Source organism: Onychostruthus taczanowskii, unplaced genomic scaffold, assembly GCF_017590055.1.
Source record: "Onychostruthus taczanowskii isolate IOZ18803 unplaced genomic scaffold, ASM1759005v1 scaffold8, whole genome shotgun sequence".
NCBI lineage: Eukaryota > Metazoa > Chordata > Aves > Passeriformes > Passeridae > Onychostruthus > Onychostruthus taczanowskii.
Window position 1 is genome coordinate 7,974,110 of NW_024505892.1, and position 26,715 is coordinate 8,000,824.

At 37.1% G+C, this 26,715-nt stretch overlaps 1 protein-coding gene across 9 annotated transcripts in view; it reads right to left on the minus strand.

Moving 5' to 3' along the window:
- The window catches only part of EPB41L2 (erythrocyte membrane protein band 4.1 like 2), a 105,211-nt gene that overhangs the window by 65,815 nt on the left and 12,681 nt on the right, over positions 1 to 26,715 (minus strand). The gene's annotated exons all lie outside the window — the stretch shown is intronic.

Here is a 26,715-nt window from a genome sequence, read left to right on the forward strand (position 1 = left end):
CTGAAAAGAATGCTGTAATCTGATGAGAATCCAACAGTCATTTTGAAAAGCTGTATTGAAAAAGTGACCCCACCCAGGCCCTGACACTGCTAGAGAAGGACATGCTCAAGTGGAAAAATGGGATTTAGTTCCAAATTCGTTCCAGCAGACAGAAAATGAACATGGGTCAAGAGACAGCTCTGTTTTCCTGTTATCTGTCCAACAAACTAAGATCAACACAGATTTTGAGAAAAAACTCTGCTCTGTTTTTAAAATCAACTCTGCAAGTTCACAGTGGGTTTTGGCTGTTCACATTAAACCCTGGTGATAACCACAATTTTAGAGATTAAAACCAGCAGTGAGTATTCGTTTGTTCCGAGCAATGCTGTCCCTCCAATCTCCATTCCTATCCTTCCAGTCTATCCCACCTTGCCAAATGGCTGGTTCTTTGACAGTCAGAAAGTTTCACTGAAAGCAAACATTTACATTTTTCCAATTCTTAATAAAGAAGCTGTGGAGTGGGCGGACAATGACAGCCCCATTTGGTTGATTTGGAGGTGATTGATTTTTAGATGCCACAATAAAAAATTCCATTTCCAACTATCATTCTTTCTATTTATAATGTATTGGCAAGATTAAAACCAGGTTCTTTTTGTACTGACAACATTATGTTCACTCTTGCATGCAGTATGCTTACAAGGCACTTACGTAGTTAATCAAAACACTCGCCAACTTGGTGAAAAATAATGTACTAGTACCTGAGAATTTTTTGTACTGCAAACTGGAAGGCCCCACTGTAATAAAGTTCCTGAATGGTGGAATTCCAGATGCACATCATTGTTTTGACAAGTATCCATTTCCTCTTCAGTGGAAGTCATATAGAGACATATTACTCTCTCACATGTTTAGGAAGTGTACAACAGCATGCAAAAAGAGAAACCTCTGCAAAACCAGGATTCAATGTCAGGGAAAAAAGAGAAGCAACTAGTCTGCGCTTTCAATAGAGAGAGAGACCAGTACATACACATTTAAAATTAACTTCCAGAAGCAGATGCAACCATTAACTTTTTTTCACAAGCACATCGAGGCTGAATGTCATACAGATGTGGATGCTACTGAGATCACATTCAAAATGCCTGCTAGCTTTTTATTTCAGCTCATCCAACTTAGGAACCATAGCCAAAACACAACTGACAAATGCATTGAGACAGTTTGCTCTGGCATGTGCAAGACTAGAGTTCAATCGACAAATGTTTACAAAGCTTTAGGGTCTAAACATAACCACAAAAGTGACTTCTTTGGCAGCAACATCAGTTCTATATTTCCACTTTAAAGGGCATTTCATTTTTGCTATTGCCAAATATAAGCACCACAGAGGGCATGGCTCTCTTGGGCAAGACACTTGAACAATACTGGTAGATGTTTGCCATTCCTAAGGAAAACAGAGTTGAAAAATGTGACATTAAAATTATAAAGCTTTTAATGCAAATGACAGGAAAATCATCTCCTGCCACAAGTATTTTTAGTGTCTGTTTTCCTGAATCAAGATTCAAGTCACAATACAGAAATTGACACTGCCCACTTTCCACCAATAATAAATTCAGTTTTAAATACTTGATTAATTGACATCCTTGGCAATTAATCTGAAACAAGCTTAGTCCAAATTCCAAGTAAGTGCAATGTTTCATGGTATATGGTTAAGTATTTCTGGACTTCTGCTGGAAACTTGCAGCTGTGTCTTTTCTGGGTAGGTTGTTACCAGTATGTGAATCATCTGTTGAAGAACCTGTGGAGAGCTTAATGCACATGCAAGTAAGCACAGCCAGGTTATTCACTGTATAATATAATTTACAAAAAGGAATCCCAAACCAAACAAAAAACAACTACCACAAATTAAAAGTACAATAGTTAAAACCAGGATAATTCTCACCTCCTGCTGCAATAAATAAAAGCTATCCAGTATTCCCTGACTGTTCTCCCACATTCCCCAAACCTCAGAGGTTAGCCACCTGACAGGTCATGTTTTGGTATTTTAGTTTTTATGTTTGCAGCTAGCACAAGCTAATTGGGTCTTTTATGTGCTACTGGAACAGAAGTAGTCCCTTGAAAAAGCAGAACCAATTTGCTGAGTGTTTCCCATCTACTCTAAATAATTAAAATGCACATTAAATTATATATATAAAGCACAACACTGCAAACTATTTTCTACATACTTATGTTTACTGAATATATAAGAAGCACTGAATCTAGAGATAACACTGCTCTTCTACAAAGTATGCATCTATTGCTCCTGTGGGAGCTAGCTCTGCCAATCCCAAGCAACAAAAGCAGTGGAGATGCTTCTTCGCTGAGCAAATAAAACTGGCAGCCAAAACTTCATCACTCCCATGGGCTCTTCTGAATGCTGGTATTTGATTAGAAGAGTGAAAACATGAGCAACTTTCTAAAAGTTTCCTACTTTTCACAGCAGTGGCTTCCCAACTAACAACACTGCAACCACTGCAACATCGCTGGGCAAGACAAAGTGAAAGGAGCCTAGTTCATGTCTGAATCTAGAGATCAGAAACAAGTTTAATGGAGAAAAAAGGCAAAAAGCAATGCTAATAATGCTGGTTTTGTGCCTAGACTTCAGCACTTAACATGTTTATTAGTCATCTAAGTGCTTTAGCTGTTCTGTGCTTTTTGGAAGGACATTCCCAGCATGAAAGATTGTAATATAAAACAGATAACAGGATATGCATGAAAGTCCCAAGGGAGTAACTATTTAAACAAAGTTTTCTTTGGAGAGTTAGGGAATGACAATAGATAATAAAGATTTAAAGGAATAATTCATTTGTGAACCCCAAGAACAAGGTGGGGAGGAGTATTTAGAACTGCCCTATAGACAAGGAAAAAAGAATGTTGTCCTGCCAAACCACAAATTTAATTACGCTCCCATATAAATACAAGAATACACATCACAAACTGCAGTTTACCAAAGCAGCCTCACCCATTGCAGAAAAACCCTTTAATGACCACATACAAATGGGGATGGTGTGTTGTCACAGTAAGCTTCCAGGCCAAGTAGAGGCTTTATTCTGCCTTCATAGGCTGTACTTTCAGTTCTCATTCTGTACATGCAAAAAAGTTTCAAAGCTTTGAAACAGTCCTAAGCAAACACAGCTTCAAGATGACAGTAATTTATCATATTACAATTTTACTATCACAAACACAGTGCGATACTATGAACTCTGCACTGAAAGGACTTTGAGTGACACTCCCAGTGTGCATTGGCTGAGGGGTTTCTTGCTTCCTTTTGAGCTCATCATTTTACGTGCTGACTGAAGAAATGCTTGAAAGCATATTTACCCAGCTGTTCTCTATGGGTATGATTCTTATGCATTTAATGTTAAATCCAAAATCATATTTGAGCTCACTGTCATAGATTTCCCATGTCCTATCTACATTTTTAAAATCTGAAGTACTTTGAAATATGAAGCAATGAGAAAATTAAAATTGATGACATGTACAGACAAAATTTAATTCTTTTTTTTTTTTTTTTTTTTTTTTTACCATGGTATACTGGTTAATAACTGGGTTTTTTTGCAAGACCATACTCCTGTGTGTGGAAGCAATAGACAGCATGCGTCGACCGAAAAGACAAGAGTCACAGTCCTGTGACTCTACAAAATGACATCATGCTCTTTCACAAATCAGGAGTACTTGATTACTTCTCAAAGTGAGATCTCAGAGATGAAGAACTGCAGCTCTGGGCTGGATGAAGTCTGAGGCATCCTACTCTCAGAATTCTGCCAAAACATAAGAACCTCAACAAAACTGTGTGAAAACTTCTAGGACTTAGAAAATGTGTCTGTCTGGCTAGGAGAAATACATCCATGTGACAGACTTGAGCTTTGGAAGACAGTATGAATACCATGCAAATGAACATTTAATAAATTCACTAAAAAGTGGATACAAAAACTGTCTAAATGGGAAGGACTGACTAGAACTCTTCAGTCTTTCTTGCTCTCTTATAAAGACAGAACTTGGAAAAAGCAAGCTAGCAATGAAATAAAGTAGACACCACTGGACAAAAAGTCAGGAGTAAAAAAAAAATGGGGTGAGGAAGGGAAGGAAAAAACAGGAAACAGACGCTGAAGACAAAACAGGAAAGAAGGTCATGATTTGTCTAATAGCCAAAAAGCTGCAGTGAGGCCAGAGAGGGGGCAGGGTGGGAAGACACCAGAATTCCAGTACAGGCTATGTTATATCACAGATGCTACTGGTCAGCTCACAAGATCTCCAAGCTGTGGTCCTTCAAGTGCTAGGCTGTAGGAGATCCAGCATCTATATACACCTCACTTTTAAGGCTCTTCCAGAGTAGCTTCTTCACTTTTTTACATCAATTTTGTGACAAGTCTCAAGACTTGCTCCTCTGTTGCAAGATTTAAACAAGAATACTCCTTCCTTTGCTCTTGTAATTATTTCATGTACTTATTTTTAAGCAGGAAATGCCCGCTTTAGATTGCCTAATGAACTAAATGAAAAGCTGTATTTCCTGGTAAAACTGTTTTACTGTATCTCCAAATCCATAAAATGACAGAATCCTGATTAGTTCACTTGTGTTTTTCTGGCCTATCTACACGTCCTTAAGTTCCATTCAACATCAAGATTAGAGGCACGCTACCTCAACAATGCAACTGCATCTTTGGCTCACCAGTTCCTACAGAGTAAGCTTTGCTCTAGTTTAAAAACAGATCATGAATTATATCTCATTTCCTTTCTGTTGAGGGCCTCCAAGTCCAAACACCTCTGTAAAATATCAATCTGAAGATGAGCTAAGTGCATTGCAGCAGTTATAAAATTGACCCATCTAAAGAAACCTTTCTGATTTTAGAAAAAAAAAAAAGTTTAGAGCTAGACTAGAGGAGAAAGTGATACACAAGGCATGCTCAACTAGGATAGTAGTAAAACCAAAACAAAAATAGTTCTCAAGGCCTCTGTTCTCAAACACTGACATCAAGTACTTCTAATTGTTCCATTTAAGAAGACAAAATCATAGCCTTTCACTTATTTTCAGTTGAAACTCAGAGGTCACTTCTCTCCTAAAATATAAGGGTGATAGTCCACAGGGGAAGCTTAGTTTTCTTTAGACAAAAGCAATCTTCCTAACTTCACATAGAAGAGAAAAAGTGGAGACATGTCTTTTTGACCTGTTTGCATCATGAGGTCATCTAAACATGCTCAAAAATTGCATTACGTGTACAGAGTGTCAGAACGGTTTACATGGGAGTTATGAAAGCTACAAAATTTATGAAATTAGCATTTTTACTTTTAAAATTATAAACAAGGACAAAAGTATTCCCAGCTTAATTTCTACTGAAAACTATCACACAATCCAAAAGTTAGTGCACATCAAGAGAGACAACATTTTCATGCTGAACATTCCAAGCTAATTCATGCTGTATGACATCACTGAAAATCTGAAGTGCAGTTCAAGTCTGGAGGAAACAGACAATATTAACTATACATTCCAATTCAACAGAATTAAATTTCACCATATTTATGTACAAAATGAACCAAATATTCATCAGGTAAAGAATTCTGTGTCGGCGGATTCCTCCTACGAGGAGCACTGCTGTCATCACATGATTCCTGGCAACTTCATTAATCACCATGACCACATTTGCAAAGAAACAATTCAATACTTGGAGCAAAATGAATATGCAGTCTTCTTTCCGCACAGAGTAACTGCAGCATTTCTCATGCCAATTAAAACAGTGTTTCATTGTCTTCTTTAACAAAGGAGAATGAATTTTACACTGCACATGTCTACAGAATACACTGAAACACTTGAAATAAAAATTTAAAATATTAAACTTACTGGAAAAGGGAAACAGAGAATGAAACTGAAGGCATTTCTTTTAAGATATACAGATAAGTAATACAGCACGTTTGGTGCGACTTCCAAGTAAGAGTTTCAAATTTTTAAAGAAAAAAAAATATTTTTGTCCCACAAAGATTATGTGAAATATACAAAATCTTGTACAAATCTTCACATAAAATGAAAAATTGAAATAAAAAAAAATTTCAACAAAGTTATTCATATAATTCTTATTCTAAAAATGTATTACCAACTTGTGTTACTCAGTACTAAAATGAATATTTAAGACTTTTAAATATATTTATATTCATATGATCAGGAGACATTTTGACGAAAACAGTAAAAGAATTATGTTGGAGCACACGGTTCCATAATCCTCTAAGGGGAAACAGATCTCCTAAAATTTCCAAGACAGAAACTAGGCTGTTTTCAGATATGATGTGTGGGCTTCACCATTTGTAACATGCTGAAACCCTTCTTACTTCATATTAGTTTCATGTATAAGCATCTCTTTTCATCCTCTTTTCTTCTCCCTCCCCTCTAGTACCTTCACTTAATCTTACTTGCTTTTTTTAGAATCTTCCTGATTATCAGTTAAGTACTATGTCTTCCACTCTTAATTCCATCATCATTGCTAGAAAGCCAGGGTGCCAAACTGTGTCAAGAGCCTGGCTTACATCCAGACAGTTTAGTGTCTCACCTGAACAAAAATAATATAAACAAGTGAATATGCAAGCTGAATTTTTCTTTCAAATCTTATCCACAGAAGAACAAATAAAATAAGCTGTTCACAAAATTATGTGAATCTCCTCATTTGCCAACTGATCAAAACAAAAAAAATTTAGTACTTAAAAGCCATTCAAGTAATGACAAATTAAGCCACAGGCAAATACATAATGTGAATGAAACAGCTTCAGAAATAAAGAATGCTTTCTGCAGCTAATTTTTTAATAACAGCTATACTACAATCTAGTATTGGGATTTTCTTTCTGTCTGAAGTAACTGGAAACCAGTTCAGCAAAAATATCGCAGAGATGTCCTTGGAAGCTGAAAAGATTCAGTTTTTCTTCTTCTGGACAACACAACATATGTTCCTGTGAGCATTTTCAACATCCCAAATAATTGGGGAAGTGACAGAAATACTCTTTAAACGAAGTGATAATAACATCTGAGAACGTTATAAATAACCAGTTTTTTCTGCTCACATCTCCTAAAGTATCTTGTTTTGAAAAGCATGGATTGATTATGTTCTTGATCCATAGCCTAGGAAAACCTTCATGTTCCCTGACAGAAGGGATTACAGGTATCAAAAATGAACACCAAATTTCCTTTCATATGGAATCTCTTCCAGAACAGCCCCTGAGTAAGGGAGATGAAAGTGGCAGACCTAAGTAGCTCTGATTCTGCCTGACAAAAACCACAAGGCAGAGCCCGTGTACAAGAAAAGGACTGCATGCTCTGTTGACGTTGTCAGCGACCTCCTTTAAACTGTCATGGCTGGGATGAATAGCCTAAGTCACCAATCCATTTTGTGACTGCTCAATCTGAGCCAGGGTTTAAGCCCATACTGTGCTGCACAGCCTACGTTAATCTCAGTACACGTTAAGATACACGGAGAGCTGCAATCTGCCCGGCAGACAAAGAATAGCCCTCATCTTTGCTCTAAAGGAGGACTTGTTTATTTGAGGAGTAAATTTTCCAGTTCAAAGAATAAAGTTTCAGCAAAAATATATATTCTTCATTACTCAACTTGGAGTGGGTTTTACTGCTTGCAAACCTCCTGCAGAGGTGGTAGAAACATCACAGTCTTTTTCTTCTCTCAATTTTGACCATGACACTACTTTGAGAATTGGCTCTAACTAATCTGTAGTAATCCTTTGGTATATGAAAATAAATACATCCTTGAATAAATGAAAATAAACCCAGCAGGAACAAAAATCAATTATCAAAAGAAAAACTGTAAGAGGGAAAGATGCCATTTGTCTTTTCATTAATTCCTAGCATTACGGTCCTGCCGAAAAATAAAGAATACTGAAGTTTCTTGGAAGCTGTGCAATATTTCTTCTACTTAGTGTTTAATCCCTTCAGGAAACACAGCAAGAATAAAAGGAATGCAAACAAATTTTAACAAGCTCTGTTACAGCAAGTTTTTCTTCTTCTAGTTCTGAGCAGTTTGAGAATGATCCAAGAGAAGTTTTTAACATTTAGAAACTAAGTTCATTTTAAAAAGCTAACATTTATAAAAGATTTTTAGAGAAAAAAAAGAGGCTGTTTTGTATAGAAATTTGTATTCATGTGTTTTACAAACTCTTTTAGGCTGCTTCTACTATAGATGGTCAAACAGATCTGACAACTAGTTTGAAAATGTTTAAATCTTCAAGTTCATTAATGAAGTAACTGCAATACTCCATAAAGCCACTTTCTAAAGAGTTTCAAGTTTTTACTTGAGACATCAGTGAAGCCCTTCTAAAGTATTCAGTTTAATCTTAATAGAGTTCTTTTTTACTAAAAAGAATAACAAGGAATCCTAAGTTCAAAGCAACAAAAGCCCTCAAGGTTAGATACTAACTTTTAGGTACGTTCTAAATAGAGCTAGAACTGATCACGTACTGAAATAGAGAAGCTGTATTGCTTAAACAACTAGAAGAGGTATCCCACTGTGTTTCATATCCTACTTTTATATCAGTTGCCCTGTAGCCCATATTCATTGACCAAGTCCATCAATAAGGGGGTGAAAAACCTTTTACGTCAAAAAGTCAGCACAGTCTGCAGAAGGGTATTATTTCTGAGAATTTCTAAACATGCAGGTTGTACTGATTTGATGAAAAAAATATCTTAAAGAATACATCCTCTGATTTCAACTGGTTGGCAGTACTTACTGTTCTGTCAAACTATGTGCATATGCCTGCACATAGGTGTTTTCAGGATTTTTCTCAAAAAGCCTCTATTTCTTTTTGTTCGATAGTTTTTAAAATGGAAATTTTTTTCAGCAGTAACGTAATCGTACATTTGGCATTGATGTCATGATACTCAATTACACACATGGTCATAAGGTCACCTACAGAACACACGGCAGCAAGGTCTTTACCCCAGTCCCACTCCCTAATCTCTTGTACACCTATCAGCAAATTCCAGTGATCCTTTACAGCTCTGCCATGGTGCTAACAGTCTGTCACTATATTTTGAAGAGAAAGAAGATGTATCGTAAGTTCTTCCAGGTGTGGTAGAAGCTTGCAATGGGTTACTTTAATAGTACAAATGTATCCAACTGATGTTTGAAGTATCCCTCTTTTGAATTTAAGTTTGGAGTCCAAATATCTATATTTACATCAATTCTTAACAGGCAACATTTAATTCCCAAACAATACTACATACAGCTTAAGACACAAGATGCTCTATCACAATTCACAGTGCTATTCTTGTCACATCCACCAGCACGTAAATTTGTTAGATTGGTAACTACTAAAGAGAATTGGTACTTGACATACTTCTTATCTAACTGTATCACAAAATATGGTAGTGCTGAAAAACATGGACTTCTTATCCAACATTTCCCTTTTTAAAATCACAAATCTCTGGAAAATGTATGTTCTCATGGCTGCTTTTCTCCAGTATCTCAAAGCAGCAAGTATGTGTCTGTATCCACCCAAACTACTTCAGCAACTAACAGCAGCTGAAAAGGAGTAACTGCAATACTCGGTGTATTGGTTTGGCACATATTCGGTATATTTTGGGGCTGGGACCCCAAGCTGCAGCATTTTTGGTACTTCATACTTAACTACATTATGAGTAGCTGCAGTCCCATTTCTGACCATAGAATAAACGCATTCTGAGAACATATAAAAAAGAGTATAAACAAAGCCATTGGAAAGAAAGTCTGTCAAATTTCATTTCCCTTATTAAACTCCATTCCTTACCTTGTGAAGCTAAAAATATGTAATCAGCAAGCAGGCAAAGAAACTACTCTAGGCAGAAGTAAGAGTATTTTGACTGAAATCTTGACTCAAAGGTGGTCTTAGTGAGCCAACAGATTTATTTCCAGTATGACTAAGAAGCATGTCTACTATATAAATAACACACCCTCCCTAGCTTTAACCTAGATATCACCAGTGCCAAAAGATACAGCAAGTTCTGATCCCCAGAGGATATATTACCAAATCTCTATATTGCTCTAACCCAAAATTTAATAGAACAAGACTCTAATATTCATTATTCTATTCACATCTTAGGTAAGTTTAATAAATTGAACAGTAGCATAATTTTTCCCTAAACACATGGATTTCTTCTCATGCTTGAAATCATGCATATACTCTTGGTGAATGAAACATTAAAGAAAAAATAATTGCTAAACTATTATAAAACTGAACTTTCCATTCTTAAAGCGTCTCAATAAACGGGGTTGAGTTTCAAAAGAACCATACACTGATTTCCCAGTTAGGGCCCTTCATGCAAGTGCCACATGAATATCCAATGTATTTTGCTACTTCAGGATCAGGAGCCCTCCAAGGAAACTTTTCATACAAACTCTGCAGCTGAATAGCATAAAACCAAAATGAACAACTTTGTCCACAACCATATATGGTAGTTCCCCCTTGCCAAAACACTTCAAACAAATTACTCCCTTTGTATTGGAGCTGTATAACTATTTGATGAATTTAAGACTGAACACTAGCAACACTTTATTTTAAGCTTTTATTTTCTTGACTTCTCACTGTCTGTTAAAATTTTTGGTGTTTTTTTGCAAATGAAATAGCTACAGCTAAATGAATCAACAATCTAGCTGGCTTAATGCTCTGCACAGTGCAGAGGGACCACCCAGATTAATCCGTCTTTACTGGCAATGTGCAGTACAATTTGAATTTTTCCCAACATTACTATCAATCTAGATTTTTAAACCATCAGATCTATCATTAAACATTACATTAAACATTTTAGACAAAAAGAGTTAGGTCAGTGTTCCGCTCCTTGCTGAAATCCCTTCCTCCATTCATGACACCTCAGCACTGTACGATACTGACTCCAACACAGCCCTACACAAGGCTGGCACCCTCTCTGCTCCAAGCACTTTGCTGGAGTGCCACAAAACCCCCACTTCTCAGGAACATAAGAAAGGCAAGATGCTAGGCAGTACAGATCAAAAGAGCTCAAGAAGTTTAGGGTGATTAATAGCAATTCTTAGTTAACTCTCTAAATACGCCTGACTTACCAAATATTCTGTATCACATTACTTATGAATAAAATTGATATTATGTAAGAGTAAGGAAAGCATGTTGTAAGCACACACATATTATGCTCATTTATTTGTTGTAATGCAAAAGCTACAACAGCTTTCAGAGTTTCCCTACCACTGGATGAGGAAATCTGAACTATATAGTAACACTACAGTGGAAAGGAATTGCAAACAATTTAATTGAGAAAATCTGATCTAAAAATGAATGATTATAAATTTCTGGACTAACTATATTAAATACAAGTTAAGTGGTTTGGGTTTTCTTCATACAACAAACAAATGAGATTTTGGGACCAGTTTACCTAAAAGGCAACAGGATTAACAAACCAAATGGTACTTGCAAGGTCTTGAAATTGGTGTTTATTTTCAATTCTTGATGTCGCAGGAGACCTATTCTGAGCTTTAGTACCAAACAATTCAAACCTCCTAACACATACCAAAACTGAAAGTACGACTTTGTCAATTTACATTGCTATCACAGCACTCAGCATCTCTTTTATGCACCACTTTAGTTTTCCAGAATACGAACACAGAAACCCAATGTCCTTTCTCTGCTGCTTTGAAGAGACAACTCTTTTTAGCCACTCAAGGAATGTGTTCTGCACTCTCTCATAATTTAATCACTGTCAGTCATAACAGCCTATTGAGAAAAATAATCCACTCATTTATTTTATCATCAGTGCACTCAAGCATGGTCAATTTATGAGCAACATAGTCACATGCATCAGCCACGAGAGATCCATTACAGACCTGCTGGAAAGCTTGTGAACAAACAAATTGCTTTCCTCTGATTATCCATAGGCTAAATCTAGAAGCCTCACAGTCTTTCATCATCCTAGTCTCACAGGAGAAACAAAAGAAAGTGTTCAAGTAATAGTGCTAGTATTTACCTCAAAACATGCTCACACAGCAGGCTAATTAAAACTTGAAATTTTAATATTAAATTACACTAATAATATCTCATCCAAATCAGGTGCTTATGGAAGAAATGTCATTTTAAACCCATCATAGTAGCTCACTGGATATCTGACAGAAGCAGCTCTTTGTGCTGAAAGACCAAAAGCACAGCTGCCAACAAAAGTGCAGGAGCTGTAGAAGGAATGCTAAAAGGCTTGGGAGCTACCGGGCTGTAGGGCAATCAGGAATTGCCAAATAGCAGTCACACCAATATACCTGCATGCATTTAACAAGCCCTGCTCACAGTGCCAGGTTAATGAAGTCATGCAAGTAACGTCCATGAGCTCTGAGAGACCCAGACATTGCCATTCCAAGAATTGTCACTATGCATTAGCAGTTACAACACCATGGAGGAGTTAGACCTGAGTACACACGTTTTTTTAAACGCTTGCACACAAATGTATGCATGCCACTCAGCAAGACCTGGACAAGCTTGAGAGCTGGGGAGAGGGGAGCCCAATAAAGTCCAACAAAGACCAGCACCAGTAAAAGTTAGGAGCTGACCTGCAGCAGGTCTGCAGACAAGGACCTGAGGATCCTGGTGGACAGCAAGCTGTCCATGAACCAGCAGTGTGCCCTTGCGGCCAACAAGGCCAATGCTACCCTGGGATGCATTAGAAAGAGCACTGCCAGAATGTGGAGGGAGGTGATCCTGCCCCCTACTCATCCTTAATGAGGCTGCACCTGGAGTTCTGTGTCCAGTTCTGAGCTTCCCAGTCCAAAAAAGACAAGGAACTACTGGAGAGAGTTAAAGTGAGGGCAATGAAAGTGATTGGGGGACAGAAGCATCTCTCTCAGAGCTGTGACTGTTTGGCCTAGAGACAACCTAAGTGATCTTACCAATGTGCACAAACATCTTGAGGAAAGGTGTCAAGAAGATGGGGCCAGACTCTTCAGTGGTTCCCAGTGATACAACAAGGGACACAAACTCAAACACAGGAAGTTCCACCCGAGTATGAGGAAAAACTTTACTGTGAGGGTGACAGAGCACTGGAACAGGCTACCCAGAAAGGTTGTGAAGTCTCCTGATCTGGAGATATTCAAAACCTGTCTGTCCATGATCCTGTATAACCTGCTGTAGGTGAACCTGCTTTAGCAGGGGTGTAGGACTATGCAATCACCAGGGGTCCCTTTCAACCCCAGCCATTCTGTAATTCTGTGTACTAAAGTCTAATCTGCCATCCAGCCAAGGATTCCTCAGGAAAAACTCTCCTACATGTGGCATCATTTAAATTTCTGTTATAATAAAGATTGGTCAGAAAATAATTCAGATTATCATAAATGCTAAAGCCTTTTAAGAATTTCAACTGGTAATTGCTGAAACTGAGTATGTAATTTATTTTTTTTTCAATCAGAGAAACTCATTGAATCCTGCCTATTTGTGTGCCATGTGTAGAACACTTGCACAATATCCAGCCTTACAGTTTTCTCATCTCTTTAATTTTAAAAGCAGGATATAATTAAAAATGTAGTGGTTAAAAAAGCCCAGATTTCCAGTGCAAACATTTTCAGTCAGGATATGCAGATAAACCTAGAAATTATCTACAACTAAGTTTAAAAAGAGACCAAACTAAAGAAGCCTCGCTTGCAGCAATCAGCCATTAAGTTCCTTGGCAAGGTACAGAAGCCTCACCCACCCATCCTTTTGGCAGCAGTAGGATGCTACAGGGCAACCTATGTGGGAGACATGGCAGACATCACTGTACAGTCTGCCAAAGCCTCACACATTTATCTAGAGAAAAATTGTGGAAGTACTGCATATGCTGACAATTTGGAATGCTCTGATTTGCATTACGTTTTTGTTTTGCAATTCACCTGACCAAGCCAGCCCTACAATTCTCACAACATACAGAAATGAGGTACTACTTTAACTCTGACAGAAAAGATTTCCAGACAAATAATAGATAATTTTTTTCTTATTACAGCAAGATTTGCTTATGATTCACAGTATATTTAATTCTCCACGCGGACACTCAATCATGTAATACAAGGCACTCCAGTTAATTAACAGAGGCAATGTATTAGGCAGTTACTAAAGTATTCCTTGTCTTGAAGTGAATTTTTGGCTGCCAGAAGCAAATCTGATTTGAATGCAACTGTTTTTACAACTGAAATTAGTAAGTGACTTCCATAAGAAACCCACAGTATATAGAGTTGTCTAAGAAAGTAAATATAAACATAAAAACTAGTATGAAGAGCATCATGCCTATTCCCCCATTTAATTTAAAATTTAGTTAAATTTTTAAATTTAATTTAGCTTCTAGAAATATTTTGTATCATGAAATATGACTTTTTCCAGTTAAATGAAAATTTGAAATTTTGAGCTATTTCTTTATAAGCACAAAAATATTAGTATTGCAAAACTTATGGTTACTGTCCCACTAAGCTACAAATCACTATACCATTCAACTTGTAGGTGTCAAAACAGTAAAGCAATAGAGCAGCACTACAACTACCCAAAAAAAAATTGGAGCAACTCAAGCCGATACCTTTCAAAACCTTTTCAAGCACCAAAGGTTACCATTGTTGAATTTTCCAGAGTACTCAGTGAGAAGCAATTTTTCATGCAGCAATCAGTATTAAAGTCTGATGAGCCCTCAAAAAAAAGGCTGAGAACAAAAGCTGGAATTTATGACCCAATTAGGTCAGACACACCAGTGCAGCAAAATAAGCAAATACACCAAGCCTGCCATGGTTAGAACCTCTAACTCAGCAATGTTCACATTTGGGACTCACGCACTGAAAATGTAATTCTGACACTTGTCAATTAATAGTGTAAATTCTAAACAAAACAAAGCGAGACAAAAGTCCACTCCAGCAATCTCATCCACAAAATTAGGCTATCAGCCTTCTCTTCAAAAAAAAAGGTGGTTTGATCATTGGTTTGTTAACTGTTTAACTTTGTGCCACTGCTACCTCCCCAATCTAAAAGCTGTTTCCTATCAGAAAGCACAGATAGCAATGTCTCTCACATATACCCTTATACAGATACTTAGTACAGGCTATTTATAATCTCCCAGAAACTTCCAGTTGTCACTTTCATAGAAGTCTTCAGTTTCAGAATTAAGTCTGAGCTGTTAATGTGTTTTTCAAATATTCTCTATGGACTTAAGCATAAGACAAATGTATTTCTACACAGACGCCAACTTTTACCCTTGAGCAACAGTGTGGTCTCAGACAGCCCACAACTACAGTAAATCTATCTCCTGGCAGCCTAGAAGAGGGTCCCCTTCCAAATTAATTATCAATATCAGGCTATCACAATGGCAGACAGGGTCACCTAAATCACCGCTAGCCATAGGGACATCTCAGGATCATCCTGAGGTAACAGTGAATCCATGTGGACACACTGCACTCAGTAGTCCCACTCATTAATTACTGCCAATGCTTCCCTCTCTAGGAAGAGTCTGCAACTCCTGGATTCCCAGCAAACAAAAATCTTAGCGGGAAATCATGAGGCAATGAAGTTTACTGACACTTTAACAGTAGTGCTGCTTTAGGATGGCATTAACCAATACGAACAACTATTTAGTTTCCTACTGACTGTTAAACCAGGTCCGTTTCAATGTCCATTTAAAATTTCTGAATGTCAATTTAAAATTTCTGAAAATTTCAATAAAATTGAAAGAATACTTGCTATAAGGAAAAAAAAAAATGAAGTGACTAAATCTGTACTCAAGAGAGATTCTCCTAATCTCCTTTCCAAAATTTGCACAGACTGACATAATACAATGGTTTGCATCTGACTACACATAACAGTGAGAGAGTTACACCACAGAAATAAAGTTTTCAAGGAAAACTTGTTTCATTCGAGGACACACAGCACATTACTTTGAAATGACTGACTTGTCAATATCTCTAAACTGTGGCTGCCTTTGAAATACAATATAAATACATAATCAGTTCCATTTTGAAGCATAGTGTATTGCAGAAACTGAGAAATATCCTTCTATGGCACTACATGCGTTAAAAGTTACAGGAGATATATTTGATCATCTCGTAACTCATTGTCAGGGCAACTCCAAGACTAGCAAGCAAGTAATATGTCAGGTACAATAAATATTAATGATAAATTCTCTTCAAATGGTTGTACTGTAAGTAGAAAACTGCCTTCAAGGTGAACATTTTATACCTCCAGAAATATTAGAAAGAAGCAAATTTGAGAAGTGAAATCTTTAGTAGTAAAAGGTTTTCTATTGCCATGATGCAACCATCTTTATTCCAGTATAAGACTGGTTACTCTGCACTGACCCTTTTTTGAGAAACTGAAGACTTTCAGAGTAGGTAACACATTTGATTTATAAAGGATTTGTTGAAGGTTTTTTCTGGAATACTGTTTTCTACACAGTGGATTTACTGGTTTGGCTAGTTCCTCCAATTCTAACAGCAAACTAGAACAGTATCATAGGTCAAGCACCACATTTCTCAAATTACCTTAGCTTTAAGTTTTGTACACATTATTGAAACACTAAAGCTTTTCAACGTTCCTTCAACCCTTTATCCTACCATCCTGATAAGCCAAAGAATAAAAAGGAAGCTTATTTTAAGAAACGCTGTCAGAGAGATGCATGATATCACTTATTATGAATGCATTTTCAAAAGCAAATCACAAAGATACTTTTAAGCATACCTGATATTTAGTTTTAGTCTATTCTGTTAAGAGCCACCAGTCACGTGACTGAGTAACACCATTCATTGCAAAGTTTGGGAACAAGGCAGCACAAATTAAAGGCTTCCCAGGAGTAGTAATAAAACTAGCTTTTTCCAGCTAAATTCATTTACTGCAGTACCAGTACCAGCTCCAACTTCCATCCTTTCCTCCACAGTTTAGTGACAACCCCACCCTCACTGCTGTTACTGCACTCCTGACTTCTCTCTATCCAAATGACCAATCTTTGACAGCTTCCCAGGAACCTCACTACCTTCAAACAGAAAAGAAACAGAGCTAAGGATACTGCAGGAATTAAGCTTTGCTCTAGCTTGCTTCTGCCTTTCGCAACAGATAGCTATTGCAACAACACGTTGTCTAACCTCCCTCACCATCATAAATGCAGGGACAGGACGGGGCAGGATGCAGAGGCAGAGTGGGCTGCAGACCACACTCAGCATTAGCACCCTCAGCCATTCCTGCAGCCTTTGTGCCAAAGCAGACAAAACAGAGACTCCACCCAGAGAATCTTATCCTTTAGTTTTAGACTGAGGTTTTGCGGCCCTTATCAGCCCCACCTACAGATAATTCAGTGACAAAAGCTGCTAAGCAAAGCATATAACAAAGGCAAATTTTGTTTATACCTCCTCCTTCCAAAAACATTAAAACTATGACTTTGCCCTCAACATTAACTTTTGGTTATAAAACCCCAGCTGTTTGGCAAACTTTTGTGTAATCATTCCTATGAGCCCTCACAGGGGTTTCAAAGAAGCATTTCAGTTAAACTTCATTATTTAGGGGGGTGAGGGTGGGTATAGAAGGAAAGCAGGCTGCTACTACTACTACTGAAACAAAACAAGAAGTTAGTTTTTTTCCAGCTACTGCTAAATTCACTGTGAATTATTTCACTTGAACCTCTTGAAGTGCCTCAGGAAACATTCTTTTGCATTAAGCTTGCAATTACTCTACAAAGCTACACTATAAATTCTTCATCCCTTTACAGCTGTCCCTCTGCTTACAGCTATACTTAACTGAACTGTTGCCATCAGCTACCTGCATTTTACAGAGACTCAGGGCATACATATATATTATAAAAACAATTGTAATAACATCTGCATTTCCCTTCAACACTCTTCTTGATATCTGCAGTATCTACAACTTGCCAGTACTTCTCAGCCATAGGCTCATTCTTAAAATGTTTAAAAATTGTACTCCACTATTCTCCACAATCTGTCAGTCATTAAGAGCTTTGCAGCTCAGCCAGAATTATGTCATAGGCATAAAGTATTTTCAGTAATAATTTCAAAGAGTTATTTCTGTGCATTATTATAGTGGTAAGTATTGTTACTTTCATTCAGGAATACCAAACAAGTGCATGATTTAATTGGTAGAAAGGATAGCATCATTTTTTAAATTATGGTATCCATAAGGTTAAATCTAGCACCATTTGGTGCGCCCCCCCCCCAAAAAAAAAATCATCTGCAATGCTCTTTCATTAAATTTTTCATTGCAGTGCACATCAAGCGTGCCCATTCCTAACCAAGCTAATTTTTGACTAACAGCATGCATGAACAGCAATTCTCTACCTGGAAGAAGGATGCTCCCTCTTCTACTAGGTACCACGTAGTAAGGCTACAACTGCTCATTACAATTTTGGTTTAATATGTGACTCCCCAGCTGATGTCTAAAATGAACTATTTCAAATATGTTGTTTAAGGAGAAGCCACCTAAACAGCAAATGAAAATCAACAATAGACAATCTTTCTGTAGGATGTGTGAAGAAAGTTGAAGCAGCAGAATACAGAACTGAATACAGAACTGGGTACAGTGGCGGAAGCTTCCTAAATGAAGAACTGCTGCCAAAGGAATTATAACAAGTAATCAAACAAACCTGTTTGTTTTCATGCTATACACACAGTAAAGACTTAGTCTTAGAAATCACAATAACACTTTTCTGCTAATTAACACCAACTCCTGGAATGATCTATATGATACAATTAAGGGAAACAGTAACAATTTAAATAATTTTCTTTCCTTGCCTAAGGTTACACTCTCTAGTGAAATACCAAGTCCTCAGAAATGAGATTCAAGATCCTTGACTCAAGATAGATACCTAGAGGTAAAGACCAATCTCGACAAGTTGTGGTACAGCCTTTGGGAATCCACTTCTTGAATCTCTGTACAGAGAAATCTAGTCTTGTAAAGTATCTTCAGGAAACAGCTTTGACATGTTTGCGATGTTATTAACTCAATTTCAGATTCCATGCTAGATTAAAAAAAAACCAATCCTTCTTTATCTTCATGACAAAGTCTCCTTCAATACCTTGATTCTAAAAAGATACAAAACACTTCACATGTGGAGATACAAGGAAACTGTGGAAGACTGCAGTTATTTCAAAAGTCCTTTTACTGGGAGCACTTCAGTTTGCCATTGAGGAAAAAGAAATAATTTGTTTTGTTAAACCAATTCCTTTGCATTAGAAAGAGTAGCTTCTATATGCATGGTAACCAAAGCTTTCACTCTTTGTAACTTCAGCTTTCCTTGTTCCAGACCTAAAAAGTTACATCGGAGATCAAACCACAGACCAACAGATATAATAAAACTAAGCTAAGAGCACCAACAATTTGTGTCAGGCATTTTAATCAATCAAATACATAGACAGGAAATTTACATGCCATAAAAACAGACCCCAATATATAGCTTACAGGAGGTTAAAAAGAATGTCAGTAGATAAGCTTCCATTTTTTGTTGAAATACTAACTTTAAATCTCCTTAGTGTTAGAAGAAACTGGTTGACTTTAAAAAAAATATTTCCAGAAAAAACCCCATCTTAACCAAAACCCAAATATGTAATTTAATTGCTTCATAAAATCAGTTTACAATCCAAAAATTCATCAAAATATTCCTTATACATTTCTCTCCCATCTGCTAAAAACATTCATTTCAATATTAAAGGGAATATCCTAGATTTTAATATGTAAGCTTCACTCATTTTAAAACAAGTTTTAAATGCAATAGAAGTTGCTTGAAGGCATAAGTTGGAAAGACATATGAAATTCCATTATTTGCTACTCTCCATATTCATTCCACAGAATGATGATAAAACAGATTTGCAGATGGAACGTTCCCATAAAATTTCAGAACTGCATTGTACTCAAATGACTTGGAAGAACAAGAAGTTGACATAACACTCAAACTGTATTATCATAACACTTTAGCTACCTTATTAAGCATGCTTATGTAATCACTTTGAGTTTCTGAAAGAAACAAGCACTAAAGGTACTAAATTCTTCTTCAGAACAAAAGGATAGTTGGACATTCACCCTTTTCCTCAGAATCTTTCCCATACAAGGACATCTACTCTTCCTCATTTGCCTCCCTTCACAATTCAGTTTTATTTATTTTATTTTATTTATTTTAAAAATGTAAGTTATTTCAGCAGCATGGCCATCACTCTCACAGAAAATCTTCACAGCAAGCATAATGATGCTCAGCTATTTTTTTCTTCATTCTTGTGTAAATGGGGAAGCCACTGCCACCTCAAATGGCAAAATTAGCAATACAGGTCTGAACACTGATGGAGGATTAAAGTTCACAACATTATGTTTGGCCCCAACAGAACTTTAAAAGATATTTACCCTTTAACTTTTCATTCGATAACCAAGAAAAGACTGTGTCCACAATTTCTGGAATGCCTGTGTGGGCAATGCCATTTGTAATTCTGGGGGTTGTTGCACTCAAACAAGGGTTTACTGGAGATCTTTCAGATACAATTAGATTGCAGACCATTGGCTCCATCACAACAAGCCTGGACTCTCCTCAAATTTACACAGGGTATTTATTCACAGGATACTTAACTAGGATGCAGAGGGAGTTACCAGAAGCATGACCATCATCTTGCCTTCTCCACCTATCCCCTACCCTCTCTTTTCCCAGTGCACTTGGGAAGGAAAAGGAGCCAAGGAGACCAAACAGCACCCATCCCCACAGAGCTCTCTGCCCCGCTGCAGAGACTGGGATTTATAATCAAAACTGTCTGGGACACAGACTGCTGCTAGTGCTGCCTGCAATGCTGGCAGGCTGTTAAAGTTACAAAGAGAAAAATGTGCCAAAATATGTACTCTTGCTTGCCAAGCATATAATCCTGATGCATACTTCCTGATAGGAAAAGGATTTAATAAATATGAGATAATTTCCTTTTCCCTCTGCTTAGAAATGATCTTCTTTCCCACATGCTTAAGGCCAGAGAAGAAGAAACAGCACGCCTTTCACATTTAAAAGAAGCTCATTTAATTCTCTGACTGGAATACTCAAGTTCATTTGATTGAGCATATTCTGTACCTTCTTAATAACTCAGATGACAATCACCAGGACAAGTTTTGGAATCTAAGAGAGTCTCTGCCTCATGTTACCCATGAGACACTTCAAAGCATGTTGTAAGGCTGGATTTGTTGGTGGACATGGTCCCAGTTCTTGCTGGGCTCACTCCACAGTGTGCTGTGCTAGTAGCTTCTCTCCTGGGCAGAAACATCAAGGGAACACCTGCGAAGGATTACAGGTTTTACACTTGAATCATGGCATGCCCTCGCTTAAAATGAGGAGTAGGGAAGTTTGCTACAACTTTTCAGCCAGAAAGTTTAATTAGAAACCTGGATATATATAAGTTAAGGGATAGCTTCTGCTGCTTAAAAAGACCAAAGTAGTAGAAAAGGAAATTTATGGATCAGGGAATCAAATAACAGACAACAGTACAGGGCTGAGACTCTCAAGCTTCCTTCATTACTGTAGCACGGCAAAGTTCAATAATTTATTTAGTATACTACTACGAATGATACTTGTAAAATACTAGACAAACCAAGGCTAGAATTTCAAAAGACTCCTCATTAAGGAAAAAGTAAAGGTAGCTAACAATATATTCAATAGATCTGTTGCAAAAACAATGTGAAGAAGATACTGATAATAGTGATAAAACATTAAAACACTGTGTCAAAAATAATCTTAATACACTTAAGAAAATTCTTACTTTCATAATAAGGATTTCAAAGAAGAAACAAGTTGTCATTTAGGTCTAACAAAGTTGAGTTTCCAAGTAACGAAAGATACCCAGCAAATTACTTAAGTGTTAATAAGATAACAATCACAACTGTATTTTCCCTAACTTGCAACATCCGTCTGCTAGTTAACATCTTTTCCTATTTGCAAAAAAGGAGGAAATAAGACCTTTCACTCATAACAAGCTGTCAGAGACTTCAGTTGCTAAATTATATTCAACAGCAAGAACATAAAACTTAGAGAGGATATAGGAAAACAGTTGACATGGTTTTTGGAACAGAGGTTGCAAGCAAGATGAGTGCCTGCTTCCCAAGTAATAACAAATAAAACAGGTTGCATCAGGGGAGGTTTAGATTGGCTAGAAGGGATAATCTCTTCGCTGAAAGGATGGCCAGACACTGAAACAGGCTGCCCAGGGACGTGGTTGTCAACATCTCTGGAAGTATTTAAAAGACCTGGAGATGTGGTGCTTGAGGACATGATTTACTGGTGGATTTGGCAGTGTTAACCTAGCAGTTGGATTTAATAATCTGAAAGGTCTTTTCCAACCCGAACAATTATAAGACCCAATGAACAACAGAGCTTATATAGCAGCAAAACTTTGCCTGATAGCAAAAGGCAGTCTACAAACATTCGCTTTTACCAGAAGTATTAAGCATTCTTTAAAGTAAAAAAGCAGGCAAAAGGACTAAAGATTTCAGAAAACCAGCTACTAACTTAATCAAACTGAGAACAAGAAATATCAACCATCACCACGTGTTAGGAACAGGTTGGAAAAGATTATATTGAAGTCCAACAAGAATGCTGTTTGAAACACTATAGTTGTTGGCCTGGTATCCTACAGAAATAAGATCTATGCAATCATACTGCCTGTTCATCTGTTTGTTATTCTTCTTTAGTAATGTTTAAGTTCAATGGTCAATTTGAACTAAATTTAGCAATGGTCCAGAGGTCTCAAAAATACTTAATTTATACAGAACATGTAAAGCCAGTTTGGTAGGAAAGAAATCCCAATTAGTGAAGAGTGTCTAGTATAAATCTATAAGTAAACCTATTTTATTTGCCTTACTAGCTTTACTGTCAGCACCTACCAACCACACAAAATAAATACTTATCTAGTGATAATCTGGATGGTTCTGCATCAAGAATACTCAGGGAATAATATAAGAAAACAAAGAAAAGAGGTACTGACAGAACAAACATTTATAAGTGACAGGGGAAAAAAGCTGTTATTTTGTTATAAGGGAGAGCATGAAAAAGTCATGGAAGACCGTGCCTCATAAGTTCTTCCACTGCTCAGTTTTAAATATTGAAAGATCTGATGGTTTCAGGTAAACCTGAAATGAATGCTGAGGATGATTACAAGAAGGTCAATAACATATTTGTTATCACTAGCTTTGAGAGGCTAGTATTCCAGTATTCACAGATTTGGGTTGGAAGGGACCTAAAAGCTAGTTTCAAACCCCTGCCATGGGCAGGGATACCTCCCACTAGACCAGGCCACTCAGGGCCTCAGTCCAGCCTGGCCCTGAACATTTCTAGGGATGGGACATGCATAACATACTTGCGCAACAGCCACCAGTTCCAGTGCCTCATCATACCCACAATAAAACCTTCTTCCTAACATCTAAGCTATGCCTGTCCTCTTTCAATTTAAAGCCATTATTCCCATATTACTACTTCTAACTATTACTGAATATTGTATAGTGGAGCATAAGAGCATGAAAAGAGGAAAACTGAGAAAGAACATGAGTGGAACAATATTTCAAATACATGAAAATTTATTGTTACCTAAAAATTCTACTGCTCATCTCTTGCTTTTACCACAGTATTATCATTATTAAAAATCTTTTGAAATAAGTTAGCAGAAGAAAATCTAGCAAGGTAAGATAATTTCAGTGGATATTAGATAGGTGGGATCTCTAAATCCAGTTTATTCATCTTGCAGGACTTATGAGTTTGCATCCTGGGTTTCTTCCATCTCCTCCCCATCCACCACCATTACATGTTCAGAAAGCAAACTAATTTGTGCTTTTAACCCAAAGAATCTGCAACTCAAACATATCAATATTTAGGTGACCATAAAAGCAGAGATAGAGCTGCAAAGCTGTGCTGCTGCAGGTGTATAATGCAAAGAAGATGATGTAGATTGAAAAAACCCAACTCTGTCTCCTGAATTGCTAGTTTGACAATTTTGGTCAAATATTCATGCTGGTTTTGCAAGTATTCAAACTGAGTCTGCTTACACTAGTTATGAATGTACCCTAACACAAAACTTCAGAGAGTCAGCCTGAAATTTTGGCAGCAACAATTCCTCAGATTACAAATAACTCATAACATCCTGTAGTTACAGGACTACATCTTTATAGTCCTGTCACAGAGACAGAGAATTTGTGGCAGTTTACTGGGCATAGTCACCTCTCCAGCCTGGAAGCAAAGAACACATCAGTTGTACATGGAAACAGAAGTATCATGCCCTAAATTAAATGATAACCTTTACTTACAGCTGGGTAGTCCATCTACTTCCAATCTGCACACTAATGGACAGTTTCAAAATGCAATGATGGCTTAGACAGAAATACCTTCAGATGTAAACAACATATAAAGCACTTTGGTGTCACCCAGGGAACTGACTATAGCAAATTCCATATATATTCTTTTGAAGAACATAACAAGTTCAGTAAGCTATGTTAGAAGTATCTAACACAAAATACATCAAACAAGTTTGGTTGCCGGCTTAATAAAAATATAAATCAAGTTATGGTATTTTTCAGACTCTGTGTGGAACAGAAAGAAGTCAAGGGTCTTTAACATCTTATTATGGGAATTTGCCAGATCTGATTTAGAACTTTCAGTGGAATCTCAAACTCTTCTGAAAGGTAAGGAGATACCTTACACTTAACAACACTCTGGTCTCCTGAGCTTATGTAAGCTACAGAGCAAACAGAGGTAATGCAGTCATAAGACCACCAAAAAGAAAACAATTATAAAACATTCAGAAATCTCTTAATGCATCCCTCTCTACATTTTGAGGATAAAAGAATCATAATTTTCTTCACATTAAATTCCTCTCAAAAAGTTATTTTCCAGATGCCTACCTACTGCTTTATTTCAGCATCCTCCCCTGTGTGAACTGCTAGTAATGACTCTGGAAAATCACTATAACTAACCATTTTGATGCAAGAACTTATTCAACTGAGAAGTCAGTTTAAAAATACGGTATTACTGTAGGCAATGACAGTATCAAAATCAGAAGAGATTAATTCCTCTAATTAAATACTGTCTAAGAAAAACAGGAGTACTAAGTCAACATCAACAACAATCAGTGAATATGTTTTAGAAATATTTTGGCTTTATACACCAAGTTAAACATTTAAGTCAAAATGTCACAATATTAAGAGGAAATAACTATTTACAGGAAACAAATCAATATTTTACTGATCACACATTGCTACACTGCCTCAAATGTCTTGCGAGCACAAAACTGCAGCAATGCTGCTTTACTTCAGATTGCAAGTCTGATTACTTCTCACTTTCTCTACTTGATGCCATTCAGTACGTAGCTCCAAGTCAGAGCTTTCAGTATCACCACTTGCACTAGGAAGCTCGAAAAACAGCCACAAAGCCCCACCAGCTCTGAGAGAAAAAGACTACAGGCATTAACCCATTAAGTGAAATAAGTACAACTTATCCTACCAGGGTACAAAAGACTGCAGAACAAAAACCGTAGGTGACCCAAGGGAAAAAAAAAAGGCTACTTTAGATTCCTCCTTTTCTCATAGTTCTCACCACCTCTTCAACAATCAGAAATGGAAAGTTTGTAGAAGTCAAAGCCCAGGATCCCTGTAACTATGCACTCTACATGCAGTGACTTTTCCCTTGTTACCACTTCTCCCTGTGTAACAGCAAGCTAAGTTTGAAGAATTTGATCTTTCTGTTCAGTTCTTCAAAACTTCCATGCTAAAATTTGCAAGTGTGTTTTGAAGAAGAGCAGCAATACAACAAAATGTAAAAATGTAAAAATAATTCCAAACAAACAAATCAGTGGAAAAAACTTCAAAACTGAATACAGTAGTACACTCCCCTAGCTGAAAAGCACTGAGTTATTCGTAAAACTCCTGCAGACTATTCAAGCCCTTTGCAGAATGACCAGCCTTAGGGTATCAGCAAAGACAGTTCTGTCATGTGAATTGATGCATACTATTGATAAGTAAGTGTAGCCTATGGCAGAGTTTTTCAAGTACAAAGACAGGTCAGAAAACTGAAAGGTTTTCCATGCAAAGGAAGATACACCTTAATAGCCTACCAGGCATCTCCTTTAGTCTAGGGGGGTGAAAGAATCAACAGCTGTTTTCAGAAGAAAAGGTCAGAAGCACTGGCTGAATATGGGAGCACATTAGACTTAGCTTGATTCCACATTAAGAGTCTTTATATCATAATCATGTTGATGTAAGGCCTGTATTAAATTATCTCGTTGTAGCAATAGTTATGTTGCCTATTTTTAATGAAAGAATTCTGAGGTGACTGTTTCAATTCCAGCTAAAGCCCTGAATGTGATCACTTTCACATAAACCAACAAGAAGCCTTCCATACTAAAATAGTGTTGCATTTTAAAAATACAGGCTGTGGATCATGTAACATTTTACTGCTCATATCAGAGACAAAAAGTTTTGCATAACTTCACAGCATGTAACCATCAGACCACTCTCAACTCACTAAAAATGTTTCTTTAGTGATGACTAGCAGAGCGAAAGCCATCTTCAGTTCTTCAGCAGCACAGAACTTTGTAAAAAACAGCAGTGTTTACTTTAATTCAAGGGGAAAGCAAAAAAGAACAGAAGAAAATCAAGTGGGGAAAAGAGGTTACAAAGGGCTTGTTTGGAGCTGAAAGAATGAAGGGAAAAGAATACAGTGAAACAGACCTTTAGAGCGTAAACTGGAGGAGACAGGAAATAAACATGCAACAGTACATCTACTGCTGAAAA